At 37.2% G+C, this 15,532-nt stretch overlaps 1 protein-coding gene across 3 annotated transcripts in view; it reads left to right on the top strand.

Annotated features, from left to right (window-relative positions):
* MEGF10 (multiple EGF like domains 10) overlaps nucleotides 1-15,532 on the top strand; it is a 341,217-nt gene that overhangs the window by 134,483 nt on the left and 191,202 nt on the right. For all 3 annotated transcript variants that reach the window (XM_087862339.1, XM_045794814.2, XM_045794812.2), the window contains exons 5-6: nucleotides 4,379-4,747; nucleotides 8,914-9,027. The gene's annotated coding sequence lies outside the window, so the exon portion shown is untranslated. The remainder of the gene's footprint in view (nucleotides 1-4,378; nucleotides 4,748-8,913; nucleotides 9,028-15,532) is intronic.

Here is a 15,532-nt window from a genome sequence, read left to right as displayed (position 1 = left end):
TTTTCACATTTAGTGTGCTTTCGTTTAGATGACAAATCTAAGCCACTGTGGATCACCTGAATGGCTGCCTTAGAAGTGAACGCTGACAAAGATTTCAGTGCCTGCACAGGCGTTAGTGTTTTTATGGTACCAGTGGGCTTTACTATAATTATCCATAGCCTACCCAAAATAAGAAGGCAGAGGGACTTTGTATTCCAATATGAGGCATTTGGGACATATAAAGTTCAGTGAAATCACTGTCTTTTGTTATTTTAACAAAGGTTTTTCCCTAGTTTAAATAAGTAAAAACCATGGCCCCAAAGGTATAAGTTACCGAATTCAAAAACACCTGTACTAGAACAGTGAGTTTGATTTTAGGAATGGAAATCTGTTTCCACACCATTGGTATCATCAGTCACATTGAATGAATATCATTAATTTGAGTGTTATTATTTTTTTAGTTTAAATTTAATGTATAGATGTTTATACTTGCATAAGAGCTATAGATGTGAGATGCTCACACGTAGTTTTAGTTTTGTACAAATCTAAATGATAATATGCTAAAGATATTCAAATGCTACTTCAGGTCTATGCATACTCTTAAAGAGGGTACGTTTATCACTCAGGCGGTCTAGGGCAGGGTCAGCAAACTTCTCTTGTAAAGGGCTGGATAGGAAATGCTTGAGGCATTGGTGGCCATACAGTCTCTTTCAAAACTACTTAACTCTGATATGGTAGCATGAAAGCAGCCACAGATAGCATGTGAACAGGTGAGTATCACTGTGACAATAACACTTTGTCTACAAACCCAGGCAGCAGACTGATTTGGACTTCCTGTCCCTTGTGCTGACTCCAAGGCTGGAGAGTACGACCCCAGTTCCTTGGCTTGACAGACGGTCTGTTTGTCTCTCTCGACTCATCATCTACCCACTCTTCTGAGCAGTCACTGTGCTACAGCCATTACAGAGCCGCTTCATCTCCCAAGCATGTCACACTCTTCTGTGATTCCATGTGTTAGCTCATTTGCCCTGACACTTCCTTTCCCATCTTCTTAAACCAGCTAACTCCTACTCACCCTTGAAGATGAAACTTAAAATGTGCTTCTTCTCAGAAGATGTCTGTGGCCCCTTGTGGCTGAGTTAATGCTTCTGTCTGCCCCCTCTGTGCTTCTTTAAATTCACTCTGTGCTCCCATAACATTTTTAAGAAACTCATCTGTATCGTAACTAGGCAATTGTTTGACTATTTTGCTGTCTTCTCTAGGCCGAGCTCCCTCTTCTCTGTAGCAAATGCTGTTCCATCCTTATAATTATTACCCCAACCCCCAAATTTAGAGGATTGATAGAAAGAGCAAGGAGATGATCCATTTACCCAACCACATCAATGATCCATTTACCCAACAAAACTCAGAAGTATCCGAGTTTTCCTTAAATGGGCAAAGTTAGTATTCTTCCATCTATGGAAATGGTGGCTTGTGAGCTTTGTCAGTTTTGAAGAAATAAAGGGAGTTTTATGTTTGTACATCTGGGTTTCATGACCATAAAATTGATGCCTGGGATAAACATTAACTTTGACAAATGGAGGAAAATAGTTGAAAAATAAAAGACAAGAAGAAAACCTTTAGTGTATGTTTGAGGTGTAGGTCGGGAGACAGACTTGGAGATGTAAGTCTGGATTTTTGAGCAGGGGGAAGGTCAGAGGGGGCTGTTTAGGGAAGCAGGCCTGAGAGTGATGGAGGGGATAGGAGATGGAAGCAGTAACCTCTGGGTGGGGGGAGATTTGGGGAATTAGGCGTCAGCAATATTGGTTCCATCCCTTTGCCTCTCCTTACTTCTCCCCACTCCCTTCCTCTCTTTCTGTTTTCTCTAGCTGTTTCTACCCTACGTTGTCTTCTTCTGAGCAAGCTATAATATGGTACCAAGGTAAATAATGTATTACTTATTTACAATTTTCTTTTCTCACAGTATGGAGGTTCCTTAAAAAGTTTGAAAATAGAGCTACCCTAAGACCCAGCAATTGCACTATTAGGTATTTACCCCAAAGATACAAATGTAGTGATCCAAAGGGGCACCTGCACCCCAATGTCTATAGCAGCAATGTCCATAATAGCCAAACTATGGAAAGAGCCCAGATGTCCATAGACACATGAATGGATAAAGAAGATGTGGATTATAGGGTGCCTGGGTAGCTCAGTTGGTTAAGTGTCTGCCTCGGGCTCAGGTCATGATCCCGGAGTCCTGGGATTGAGCCCTACATCGGGCTCCCTGCTTAGTGGGGAGTCTGCTTCTCCCTCTTCCCTTCACCCTGTTTGTGCTCGCTCACTCTCTCTCAAATAAATAAATAAATAAATAAAATATAAAAAAAGATGTAATATATATACATATGATGGAATACTACTCAGCCATCAAAAACATGAAATCTTGCCATTTGCAACAATGCGGATGGAACTAGAGGGTATTATGCTAAGTGAAATAAGTCAATCAGAGAAAGACAATTATCCTATGATCTCACTCGTATGTGTAATATAAGAAACAAAACAGAGGATCATAAGGGAAGGGAGGGAAAAATAAAACAAGAGGAAATCAGAGAGGGAGAAAAACCTTAAGAGACTCTTAATCATAGGAAACAAACTGAGGGTTGCAGGAGGGGAGGGATGGGGGGATAGGGTAACTGGGTGATGGACATTAAGGAGGGCGTGTGATGTAATGAGCACTGGGTATTATATAAGACGAATCACTGAACTCTACATCTGAAACTATTAATATATGTTAATTAATGGAATTTAAATTTAAAAATTTTTAAAAATTTCTCTGAAGGTGTCAGTATAGGTCAGTTGATCTCCTTTTTCTTAAAATAATAACAACTCAAGTCACTTAACTTTTAGAAATTTTAATTTTTTTCTACATTACTTGTTAAGGGAAAAAAGATTTCTACTATGGTCACACATTTTAGGAGAAACTCAAATCCTAAAAATATAAAGTTAAGGATAATTCTTTTGTCCTATTTGATAATATAATTATTACACTAAAGGGAAAAAGTATATAAAAAATTAAGTAATTTTATTAAGCCATGAATGACTAGCAGTGAAAATACTGTAGGGAAAAGAAAGTAATTTTTTTCAAAAAAAGGTAATGGGATAAGATCAGGAAGGATGCCTAGGGCTGCCAGACCAGCGCCACATGTACACAGGTATACAGAAACAAGATGGTGAAGCAAAGATACTGTGGCTGAATTGCCTCATCAGAAAAATATCTTTGAAATTTGAAAACCAAGTTGCAATTTTAAGATTTATGAGTGATCTTAAGACTAGACGAGATTCTTGAGTAGATCGCTGAGCAGGCCTTTTTCTGTACATGATTTAGATCCGGCTGTGGGAATGTCAATATTATAGATGTGCTTTCACACCAGACACAGGTCACACATACATCACTAAGGAGCAGGAGGTAATCAGATCCTCCACAGGAAATGACATTGGACATATTTTATTGTTAAGATTATTGCTTATGATTTGAGAAATGTTAACATTTGTCATCTGATCGTTAAAATCAAAACTCTTCTGTCTTGAGTAGTTCTCATTAGATGACGATGTTCATGATTTTATGCAAACATTATGACATTTTACCAGGTTATGTCACTAACAGGGTCCAAATTTCAGATAATAGTTTTTTTAAAAAAGATTTTACTTATTTGAGAGAGAGAGAGTGAGTGCCTGAGTGTGTGTGGGGGGTAGGGGCAGAGAGAGAGGGAGAGGTAGACTCCCCACTGAGCAGGGAGCCAGATTCACGGCTATATCCCAGGACCCTGAGATCATGACCTAAGCCGAAGGCAGACGCTTAAACCGACTGAACCACCCAGGTGCCTCTCAGATAATGTTGTTTATAAAGAAGACCTAGTGTCTTCCTTTAGTCAACACATGGAGGCTAGTGGTCCTTCACCGGAAACATCATCATCATCATCATCACACCTTGTTGTATGCCAGTTGTGTGTAGCAGCTCAGTGCTCATGCCAACCATGTAAGATGAGTCCCATGACTTCCCATGTTACAGATGTGCAAGCAGAGACAGAAAGGGTAGGTAGCTCGCCCAAGGTCACACAGGTAGTGAGTGGCAGAGCCAGGATGATGTCCCCTACAGTCTGGCTCCTGAGGCTAGGGGCTTCACTGCACTCCATGCTTTACTTCTTCTCACGATTCTAATTCCCAAGTATGCCAATTTCCTCTAATTGCTGCAGGATATTCCTTCCCTGTCACTGTCTATTTATGATCTATATGCACCGACAAAGCTTTGTCTGTATAAATGACCTGTGTTAATGTCTCTTGGCATTAAGATGGCTCGTGGGGAAATAGAAATTATATTTTGCAGTCCTTGTCTGGTTTCCTCAGTAATGGATTATGTCTACAGGATATGAATTCAACCTGTGGAAAAGCTGAAAGAATCATCATTAATAACAGTACAGCTGACATCATATGGCTCCTGATGTGACACATGGAGAAGGACACAACATCGTCTATGTGCTGGTACTGCCAAAATGTTTCACCTGAATCTAATCATGAGCAAACAATCAGAAAACACACATTTAAGGACATTCTGCACAGGAGCTGGCCTGCACTCTTCAAAGGCATCAGTGTCATGAAAGACAGAAAGGCCGAGGAGCTCTTGAAGATTGATGGAGACTAAAAAGACAGGACAATGAAATGCAATGTGTGGACCTCATTTACGTTCTGGATTCGGAGGAAAAACAGCTGTAGAGGACATTGTTGGGACAAACAGGTAATTGTGAATATGGATCACATATTAGATGATGTTAAGTGTCCTGAGTGTGATACTTGTGTAAGAGAATGCCTTTGCTCTTAGAGAGATAAGATGTGTGTGTGTGTGTGTGCGGTATAAATACACCCATATCCACACATAGGGACAAGTTAATAAAATGTTAACAGGGAAACTACCTGAATGATAAATTAGTGATTATTGTACTATTCTCAAAACTTATTGGAGGGTTTGATATGTTGATAAATTTTTAAAAAACTGGATACAGGAATGGAAAAGTAAGTGGAGATACATATAGATTAAACAAGATTTGCCTCGAGTTGGACACGCTTGAAGCTCTGTGTCAAGTTCATAGAACTCATCATGTTATTCTACTTTTTTGTATGTTTGGAATTTTCCCTATTGCAAAGTTGTGAAAAACAGAAAGACTCAGTCACATTTCATGATGCCGATTCTCAAGAAAGGATGAGGATGAACGGCCTGAAGATTCTCTACTTTTCTGTATCTTGCCCTCACCCCAACTCCTACCGGCCACACCTACCTACCCTTGTTCCTTGCCTGGATCCTGACTCCACCCCCTACACCCCCATGCCACTCATTTCTTATCCAGCTTGAACCCAAAGTGATTTTTTTTTTTTAATCTTACCAAGCCCCACTAAAAACCCTCAAGTTCTGCCCACCATTTTCAGAGGAAACTGACCACTTCTCCACAGCCTGGGCCTCCTTATACTCCACCTCCCGTCCCTGGGTCCTGGGCTCAGTGCTGTTTCAGATCTCTGCTTCCTAGCCCATTCTTCTCTACACCTATGGCTCCTCCCTCTCACTGGAATGCTCTTTCCCCTCTTTACTTACTTTGTGTATAATCATTCCTCAACCATCAAGTCTTTGTGAGATCCTTTCCTGGTCGATCTGCTTAGGGTAAAGCCCCAGTATGGGCTTCTAGGGCAGTAGGCACATTTCTCTGGTAATATTTACTCCAACAGGAATGACAGTTCTCTGTGATTGCATTAATGCTTTCTGCTCTCACTAGGCTGCAAGCTCTCTTGTGTATTTGTTTTGCTTACCGTGGTGTCCATGGTCAGATCTCTATACTGGTGCATAGAGTTAATACATACTTTTAAAAATAGTTTCTCCACTAAAAATATTTACAATTTTTGTGTTTATCGGGTTCCATCGTACTTACCTTAAAAAGGATAGGTGATTATCTCCTGAAGCTCTTCATTCCAGGTCTTTTTTTTTTTTCCCCCTTAACTGAGGCTAATTTCAGTTCTTAAGTTGATGTGATCCCCTCTGACAATATAGAAACATTATTGTCATAATGCTCCTTGAAAAATGGGTTAAGTCACTTGGCTTCTGTTTGCTTTCATAATCGATATGACTTCATGCAAAATGATGCAGCAGTTCACATCATTCTGTCAGTCCCTGTGAAGGAAATATTGTTTTCCAAAATTAAAATTGTGAATCAACTCACAGGAGGATGTCGTCAAATAAACAAAGAATCATCTTTTATATTACATTGCCAAGTCTTTGATAAGCTTAATTCCTCTAAATGCATTTAACTTTAATGAAGAGTAATACAATTTAATAACAACATAAAATGGAATCATTTATCTTCCCAGTCCTAAACATTGGGCAGATGTCTTCTCTTTAATTCATCCTTTCAAATGCAAGTTTTTTTTTCCTTCTTCAGATTTGTCTCTCCTCATTTCTGTATATGTGGTTTGGGGAGTGATCTATATGTACATGTTTAATTAAATCACTCATCAGGCTATAGTTTTCACGGTTGGAAATCTCTGGGATGCGTTATTTCAAGTTCTTGAGGCAGTGATATTTATATAACCCAATAAAATTGGTAATTATTAGTATATTAGTCAAAATTGTTTCAGTTGGAAGTGACATAAAACCAAACTCAAACTGACTTCAGCAGAAAGGGGAATTTACTGGCACACATAACTGGGGAAACCAAAGGTGGATGCTGGTTTCGCAAGTTCAGATGAGGTGGGTGGAAGTCTCTCCTCATCTCCTGACTTGCTTTCCTCTGTGTTAACTTCATTCTCAAGGAAGGGCTTTACTAACACCTGGCAAGGGAATGTGCATGAAACAACAGTAGGTCATTCATTGATACAGGGTGACCTTCAGATATTTACAAATGGGGAACAGGGCTCCAGCCCAAACTGGGATTTGGAGTCTGCCTGGATATCTGTTAGTGTAATCTGCACCTTTTTTTTTTTTTTTTTTTTGGCTGAAGGAAAGAGAAGGGATTTTGTTAGACCTCACTAGTTTTTGAGCCTCTATGAAGAGAGGAATTATAACAGAAGGTGAAATCATTGTTTTTATAAAGGATTTTGTAAACTATGAAGGGAATGCAGCACAGTTTTGGTGTTTTAAGGGCATGATAGCTTTGAAATGCTTCCAGGGGACATTAGTGCAACGGAGGACAGTGTCTCACAGAAAACAAGGATGAGCCCAAAAGCTTTCGTTTCATTTCTGAACACCCTCTGGAGACTTCAGAGCTACTGGAGTCTCTGGGGCACAGAGGCAGAGTAACGCGGGTTACAATAACAATAGATGTAGCCCCTTGTTTTGTGGAGGGTGTTTCTAATTAGTTTTATATGGGTAGATTACATGACCCCGAAGGTTTTCTACAGAGAGGGAAACAGTGTGGAAGACATTGAGGAATAGGTTATTTTGTGTTGATAAATATTTCACCTTGATAATTCATGTGATTTATATAGAAAGCTAGGGGAATTGTCACAGGATGTTTTCCATTTGCTGCCTGTAAGAAAGTTGTGTTATTGCTGTGTATGGGCTTTCAAAAATAGAATCAATATTAGAAGAGCCATTTCGGACATATTGCTACTAACTGAGAAACATGAAGTTTCCCCACATTGAGAACTCTTTTCTTCTATAACCTCTTCTCCAGTTAAAGGCATTTAAAATGTTTGAGGAGCATATATAATGGGATTGCAGAGATTTATACGTTCAAATCAGCCATGTGATCTGCAAAGTTAACTGTATATTGTTATCTAGGAAAGAGCCTCCATTACTTTTGTTTGTATAAGCTCACATCCTAAATAAAACTGCAGCCAGCAGAATGCTCATTAAAGTGGATTTAAGATTCCAAATGAAAAGTTATTGATTTCAAAAAGGATAAACACCGCTAAGCCTCTAGAATCATCTGAAGTTATTAAATTACCAATTTAGTTACTGTCATTATTTTTTTTTACTGTCTTGGTTATTTATTAAGCAAACTGTATAAGGTATGTTTGAAATGAAACTGGAAGATATCAGCCAATAGTTATTTTCCACACACATTTAGAAATTAATGACCTGCTGAAAAATGGTGATGGGTTTGGTCTCCCTCGCCCCAAATTCCTGGCCCTCATAAAAAATATAGCCTACTTCATGTCTATGGGAAGGCAAGATTAGGATGGGTGTCAGATGATAAATTTGTAGCCACCAGCATCTAGCCAAAAGAGCCTGACTTAACCCTATCACATTTCCCATGTATATTTATGTACTGTACCATTTGGGTATTATAATAAAAGTTTTTATCTGTCCCTGGAGGCAAAATTGAGTTATATATTAAATGGCTATTTTCTTTGTTTTCTGCTTAGGTATGCATGTAATGTGGTAGCATAATATATATTCCACACTTGTTTCATTCTTGCAGAGAGATAATATTTTTGCAGCTGACAGAGTAAAGACATCCTGTGCTTCTAGAATAAGAGAGAACATATTGGCAGGATAAAATGCAGATGTTCCCAGTGTTTCTTCTACCTTATGGTTGTATTCAGCAGAGGTTAACTTTCATGGGCATATTTCCTTGTCCTTGTTTGGACAGTTGGACACAGAGGTCCATAGTAAATTCAAGATTGTAAAAGGTGGTTTCAAGGAAAGTATTTCAAAATGTTTTTAGTGGTGGGAAAGTAACTTAAGATTTCATCCCCCCCTTTAGTAAGAATGATGACATCATCAAGGTAACTTCCCTGCTTCTCTGTAAGGAAAGAACGTGTATAGCCATTTTTTCTCTTAAAGAATTTTATTATCCTTAATATAATACAATACAAATGGAAATTTTGTCTTGTCATAGTCTAAGAAAAATTAACTTCTGTGACAAAGATGATATCCTAATCACGTGTTTGATCCCTTCCTTTTTCCCATTTCAGAAAGAAACAATACACGGAATATAAAAGGAGTATGAAAAGATCACTTGTGTATTACCGTTGGAAACTTGTCACTATGGCTATGAAGCTGAAGAGTTTTAACTGGAAATGGAACAGGTAGGAGTGAATAAGGGAGCACTGATGAGCCACTATTCACATTTCGGCTGTATGTTCTGGAAAAACTAATTCTTCTGTAAGGTTAAGAGAAAATTTTACAGATAAATTAAGAAATACAGTAGTTGAAATGAGGGGGATCAGACTCGAACATTCAGATCAAATCATCTCTAGTAAAACAGGCTTCCCATGGAATAAAGGGAAGAATATAGGGGTTGGGGAGCTAATTTTCTTAATTAGATTCAAAAGGATCATGTATTATTTTTTTAAAGTGCAAACTTCTACAAAAAAAGTATAAATCGAGAGGCAAAAATCAAGTCTTGGGAATAGAAAGAAGAGTAACTAGGGGACATTCTTTCAGAATGCACAGCACAACCTTCAAGATTTAGGAATTCAAGAGAAAAATCAAGAGGCAGAAATGTTGAAGCAGGAGAATTAATATCATGATTATATGGATTCCAGAAGTAGAAAGTAGCGGATGACTGAAAAGCAATAATCAAATAAACAAAAGAAGGCAACTTCTCTGAATTGAAGCATTCAGCCTTGTACATGGAGCAGGGTTAGCAAAGATTAGGTGGGTTTAATGAAAAGGAATGATACCCAGGTGGTTTTGGCTAGAAGCAGTCAGCTGGGAGAAAAAAGTCACTAAAGGGGAAAAAAGTTTGAATGGCATTAGACTCCTTATTTGCAACACTAGTGTTAGAAAAGCTCAGAGAAAATGTACAGGTTTCTGGGGGAAAAAAGCTTTATGTTCCAAGAATTATATTCCAAGCCTAGCTATTATCTAAATGCAAAGGCAAATGAAAGCCTGGCTCAGATTTAAAAGAATTCAGAAATTATATGACTCATGTATGCTTTTTGAAAAATACGACTTAAAGTAGACCTTCAAGCAAAAAGTAATCAAAATAAAGAATTTAATAAAGACAAAGACATGTTTTAGGAAAAAAGAGCAATGAGCAAGAAAAACTTAGATGTAAATCTAAAGAATTGCTTATAAAGTGGTTGTGAAACTGTGTACAATTTATAACAAAGAATTTAAAAAAGAAAAATGTATATAATTTAAAAAACCTCCTGGAGATGTGGGGTGAAAAGATAGGTGGAGAAGGAGGGAGTGAAGTGTGATAAAGTTTTTATGTTGAACTAGGAAGGTCCGTATTGGTAGCTTCATTCTTGACACTGATGGAGAGTAAATTAAAGCATGTTTTAAAAAATTAAGACCAGTTTAAAATGAGGCTATTGGAGAAGAAAGAAAAAAAAAAAGGGAAGTATTATCATTCCAAAGGATGGCAAAGTGTGTGTGGGGGTGGGGGGGAGAGAAAGGAAGAGAGGGAATGAGAACATAGAAATGAGAGATAAAGAAATACCAATTAGGTTTCTCTATTACAAGTGTTTTCTTTTTTTTTTAAAGATTTTATTTATTTGTTAGAGAGTGTGAGAGAGCACAAGCAGAGGGAGCAGCAGGCAGAGGGTGAAGGAGAAACAGACTCCCTGCTGAGTAGGGAGCCCGATGTGGGGCTCAATCCCAGGACCCTAGGATCATGACCCTAGCTGAAGGCAGATGCCCCACCGACTGAGCTACCCGGTGGCCCCTCTCTATTACAAGTTTACTTCAAGACCATGATGGAGAGCTGCTGTTGGATTTACTGTTCTATAAAACTGAACCAAACATGTGAGGTGACTACTTTTAGGCATTGGAAGATAGGCAGTGCAGGACTATAGTCTCAGCAAGACAGGGAATAAAGGAGGTGAGCACCATATTCAACCCAATTTTATGTCCAGGGGCAGCTTCCTGAATTTGGCACAAAGTGGAGCCCAAGTGAAGAACATCAAGTCATACTGAGCTGTGGCAGAAACTGCATCGGGGGGATGAAAAGGCAGGTGGAATTCACGGTATAGAACTACAGAGACAAATGAGCTCTACAGAAGGGAGGTCTCCGAAGTCTGTGTGGGGATTCTTCTTAGCTCTTTGGCTAAGAGCTACTCTGGGCTTTGTCTGTGTAGGTTAAGATTTTGTAAGACCTCATGATTCTGCAAGACAGAAGCTGTTGTGTTGCTAAGAAATGAATGGAAATGCCAGAAGTCATGCAATGCCAAAATAAATTAAAGTTGTGATCCAGCTATTGCAGAAAGACTTTACTGAGCCCGCTGGACATTCAATTGAGACCACAGAAAGGCCACTCTTTTGGAGTAAGGAATAAGATCATATCGTGGGATTAAGGTCAAAATCAATGTAGATCTGCCCAAACAGAGCATAAAATGAAGCCTGAAAGATGAAGAGAATGAACCAGTTGTATAGTTGCTGGCCAGAACCAAACATTACACCTTTAAATGAGAGACAAGATAATTCAGATGCTCTACAATATATCATCCGTAACATGCAGCATACAATTAAAAAATTACTACACATATGCAAAGAAGTGGAACAATGGAATTCATAATCAAGATTAAAAAAAAGACAATCAAGGGGAGCCTGGGTGGCTCAGTCAGTTGAGCATCAGACTCTCAATCTCAGCTCACATCTTGATCTCGGGGTTGTGAGTTCAAGCCCCACACATTGGTTTCCATGCTGGGCATGGAGCCAAGTAAAAAAAAAAAAAAATTAAAAAGAAAAGTAAAAAGCAGACAATCAGAGGAGATCCTGAGAATGACTCAGACTTCAGAGTTAGAACACATTTTAAAAACGGTGATTATAGGGGCGCCTGGCTGGCTCAATCAGTACAACTTGTCCCTCTTGACCTCGGGGTAAGAGCCCCACGTTTGGGTGTAGAGATTACTTAAAAATAAAATCTTTAAAAAATGGTGGTTGTAAACATGTTCAAGGATTAAAAGAAAAAAAAATGGATATAGTGAACAGGTGGGAAACCTCAAAAGAGAAATACAAGCTGTATAAAAGTATCAATTAAAAATACTAGAAATGGCAATTTCCCTCAGTGGCTTAAGAGGAGATTGGACACTGCAGAATAAAAAGTACAAGAACCTGAAAATAGATTAATTAGAAAATATCAAAACTGAAAAACAGAATAAATTGTATTCTCTGTTTTCTAAAATGAACAGAGCCTCAGTATCTTGTGGAATGGTATCATTTGTCCCATATGTAATTGAAGCCTCAGAAGAAAAGGAAAAAAAGAATGGATCAGAACTATTTGAAGAAATAATAACCCCAAATATTCAAAACTTGGCAAAAAAAAATCATTCTACAGATCTAAGAATCTCTTAAGACCCAAGGGAGTATATCTTTCAAAATAATCTTCAGGAATGAAAATGAAAAAATGTTATGAAAGGAATATAACCTGATAGGCTATAACCTGATAGAATCTTCAAGAATGGAGGTCAAAAAATATTTTGAAAGGAATATAACCTGATAGTAGTCATGGCCCTAAAAGAAATACCAAAGAAATTTCATTGGGCTGCAGATAAAATTTAGAATAATAGAATGAAGATAATTGGGAATGGTAAATATGTGGGTAAATAAGAATTTTATTTTCTTATCTTTAAATTTCCTTAAAACATAATTGACTGGTTCAAGCAAACATTATAATGCACTGTGGTATTTTTAGCATATGTAATGGTAACACAGGGTAACACATTAAGAATTGCAGCAGGGTTAAATGGAATTCTACACTTGGAAGTTTCTTATATTCTACATGAAATGTTATAATATTAAATAGAAATAGATTGTGATAAGCTTAGGATGTATACTGGAATCCCTAGAGCAATCACTAATACACACACACATGCGCACACACAGGAAACCAAAGAAACAATAAAATGGAGTACTAAAAAAATATTTTATGGGACCAAGAAGGCAGAAAAGAACTAACAAAGAAACACACATGAGATGAGACAAATAAAAAGCAAATTGCAAGATGGTAGAATTAAATGCAACCATATTAATAGTTACAATGACTGAGAATGCACTAAATATTCCAGTTACCAATAAATTTCATAATAAAAAAAGGTCAGTTCGTCAAGAAAATACAACAGTCTTAAATGCGTATTCATCTAATTACTGTGTTTAACATAGTTCCTGGCACACAGAACTATTATTAACGCAAGGATGACTCAACACAAGGAAATCCATTAATGTAATTCACTATATAAATAGATCAAAGGGGGTAGAACTCATGACATTTCAATATGGGCAAAAATGCATTTGCTAAAATGAAATCATCACTCTTGATTAAAAACAAGTAAGCAATAACTCTTGGCAAGCTAGCAATAGAAGGAAACTTTCTTAAGCTGATAAAGGTAAGTGTAAACCAAGAGCAAATACTTGTTATAAAATATTTTTTATAGTCATTCCTCCTAATGTTAGAAATAAGATAAATTTTCTCTCAGCATTGTTGCTATTTAATCTTAATAATGGAGAGTCTAATGCAATAAGACAGAAAAGAATAATATATATAAATATTGTAAAGGAAAGACACAGGTATAGTTATTTGCAAATAAGGTATTGCCTTAGAAATCAAGAAAAAATTACTAGAATCAATAAAGAATTCAATATGAGGTTTAGGTACAGAATTAGCATAGCAAAATCAATGCTTTCCTATATATTATCAACAATATATTAAAGAATGAAACAGAGAAAAAATGAACCTATTCTCAACAGAAAGAAAAATTACAAAATGCCTAACAAAAACATAAGATTCATAGGTGGAAAACTATAAAGCTCTAGGAAAAAAATAAATGATCCAGTAAATGCAGATAGTCCCCTTCTAAATGGAAAGCCACTATTTTTGAGATATAAATCTTCTTAAGTTATTTTAGAAATGTGAGGCAATTCTAATCATTATATGAAACTTAAGCTGATTCTATAGGTTACATGATAGAAAAAAAAATCACAAGTAGTAGCCTGGAAACCCTGAGAAGAAAGAAATTGTAGTAACTTCTCTTTCAGAGATTAAAACACATTTGAAAATACAATTGTAGAAGTATAGGGTTGGTGCAGGTATAGGCAGAGATAGTGATGAATAAAGATTGTGTAGAATTTAGAAACAGGAGTCCATACACTGGAATTTGGCACCGTGGTTAAGAGCATTGAGTCTCAAGCCAAGGCGTAGTCGCTGTGCATTCTTGGTTAAGTTACTTAAACTCTGCCTTAATTGGCTTATGTGTAAAATAGGGACCGTTACACCACCCATATCTTAGGGTTGTTGAGAAGACTAAATAAGTTAATAAAGAAAAAGCACTTAGAAGAGGGCTTGGAATATGGTCAGAACTATGTAAATGTTAGCTGCTGTTAATGATAAAGATGGTAAACAAATCAGTAGGAAGAAGATGAATTACTTCTCAAATGAGGGTGAAGTTTGGTTATCAATTTTGAAAGAAATACACCTGGGGTGATGAGTTGTTCATTTTGAGAGAAATATACTTACACCCATACCTTACCCAATATCCACAAAACTAAACGTAAAGGTATTAGATGAAGGTAAAAAACATTCATAAGCATGGGATGAAGAAATCCTGTTTCAGCAAGATATAAAACGTGAAAGTCATAAAGAAAATAATGACATATTTAAATACATAAAAATTAAAAAGACATAATAATAACATTAATGAACAACATGAAGCCTGGGAATATGTTTGCATCATATTAACAAAGGATTAATATCGATATGACTCAATAGGGAAAAGACAAACACTCCAATAGAAAAATGAACAGTGGGGGCACCTGTCTGGCTCAGTAGGTAGAACATGCAACTCTTGATCTTGGGGACTGAGTTCAAGCCCCACGTTGAGCATAGAGTTTACTTTTAAGAAATATGAGTCATGGGAAGGAAAAGTAATATAGATATTCAACAAGCTAAACGTTCAACCTCATTGGAAATCAGAGAAATGTAAATTAATGTGGTACCTTATAAGGAATTTTTACTCCTCAAATTAGCAAAAATCTAAAAGCTTGATAATACCCAGGGTTAGTAAGGGTGTGGCAAATGATACTCTGCTGGTAGGAGGGTAAACATTCTTTGGAGGGCAATTTTTCCAGTATCTACTAACGTAAAAACTGTCCATCTTGGTTGGCTTAGCAATTCCACATTGAGGACTTTATTCTAAAGAATCGGCATGGACTAAAGGTCTGTGTATGAAAATGATCACAGCAGGGTTGTTTGTAGTAGTGAAAAAGGGGCAACAGCCAAATACTGATGATTAGAAGAGCAGTTAGATAAATTCTGGTAAAGCCATAATGTTGAATACCACACAACTACTAAAAAGGATGAAGAATGTATATTTCATATTTTTTTAAGATTTTATTTTTAAGTAATGTCTACACCTAACGTGGGGCTTGAACTTACAACTCCAAGATCAAGAGTCCAAACTCTGCCAGTGGAGCTAGCTATATGTCCCTGTGTATTTTATATTTTTAATAATATATAGGTGGAAACTTTCCAAGGAAGGTTAAAAAAAAAAAGTGTTTCAAGACAGTTCCTGGCTTTGTTATTTTACACACACACACACACACACACACGTGCACACGCATACACACGCACTTGTACGTGCGCCTGTAAAT

Source organism: Ursus americanus, chromosome 5 (assembly GCF_024610735.1).
Source record: "Ursus americanus isolate L20-20 chromosome 5, mUrsAme1.1.p, whole genome shotgun sequence".
Lineage (NCBI taxonomy): Eukaryota > Metazoa > Chordata > Mammalia > Carnivora > Ursidae > Ursus > Ursus americanus.
Note: the sequence above shows the minus strand (reverse complement) of the source record. Positions and strands in the feature narration are given on the sequence as shown.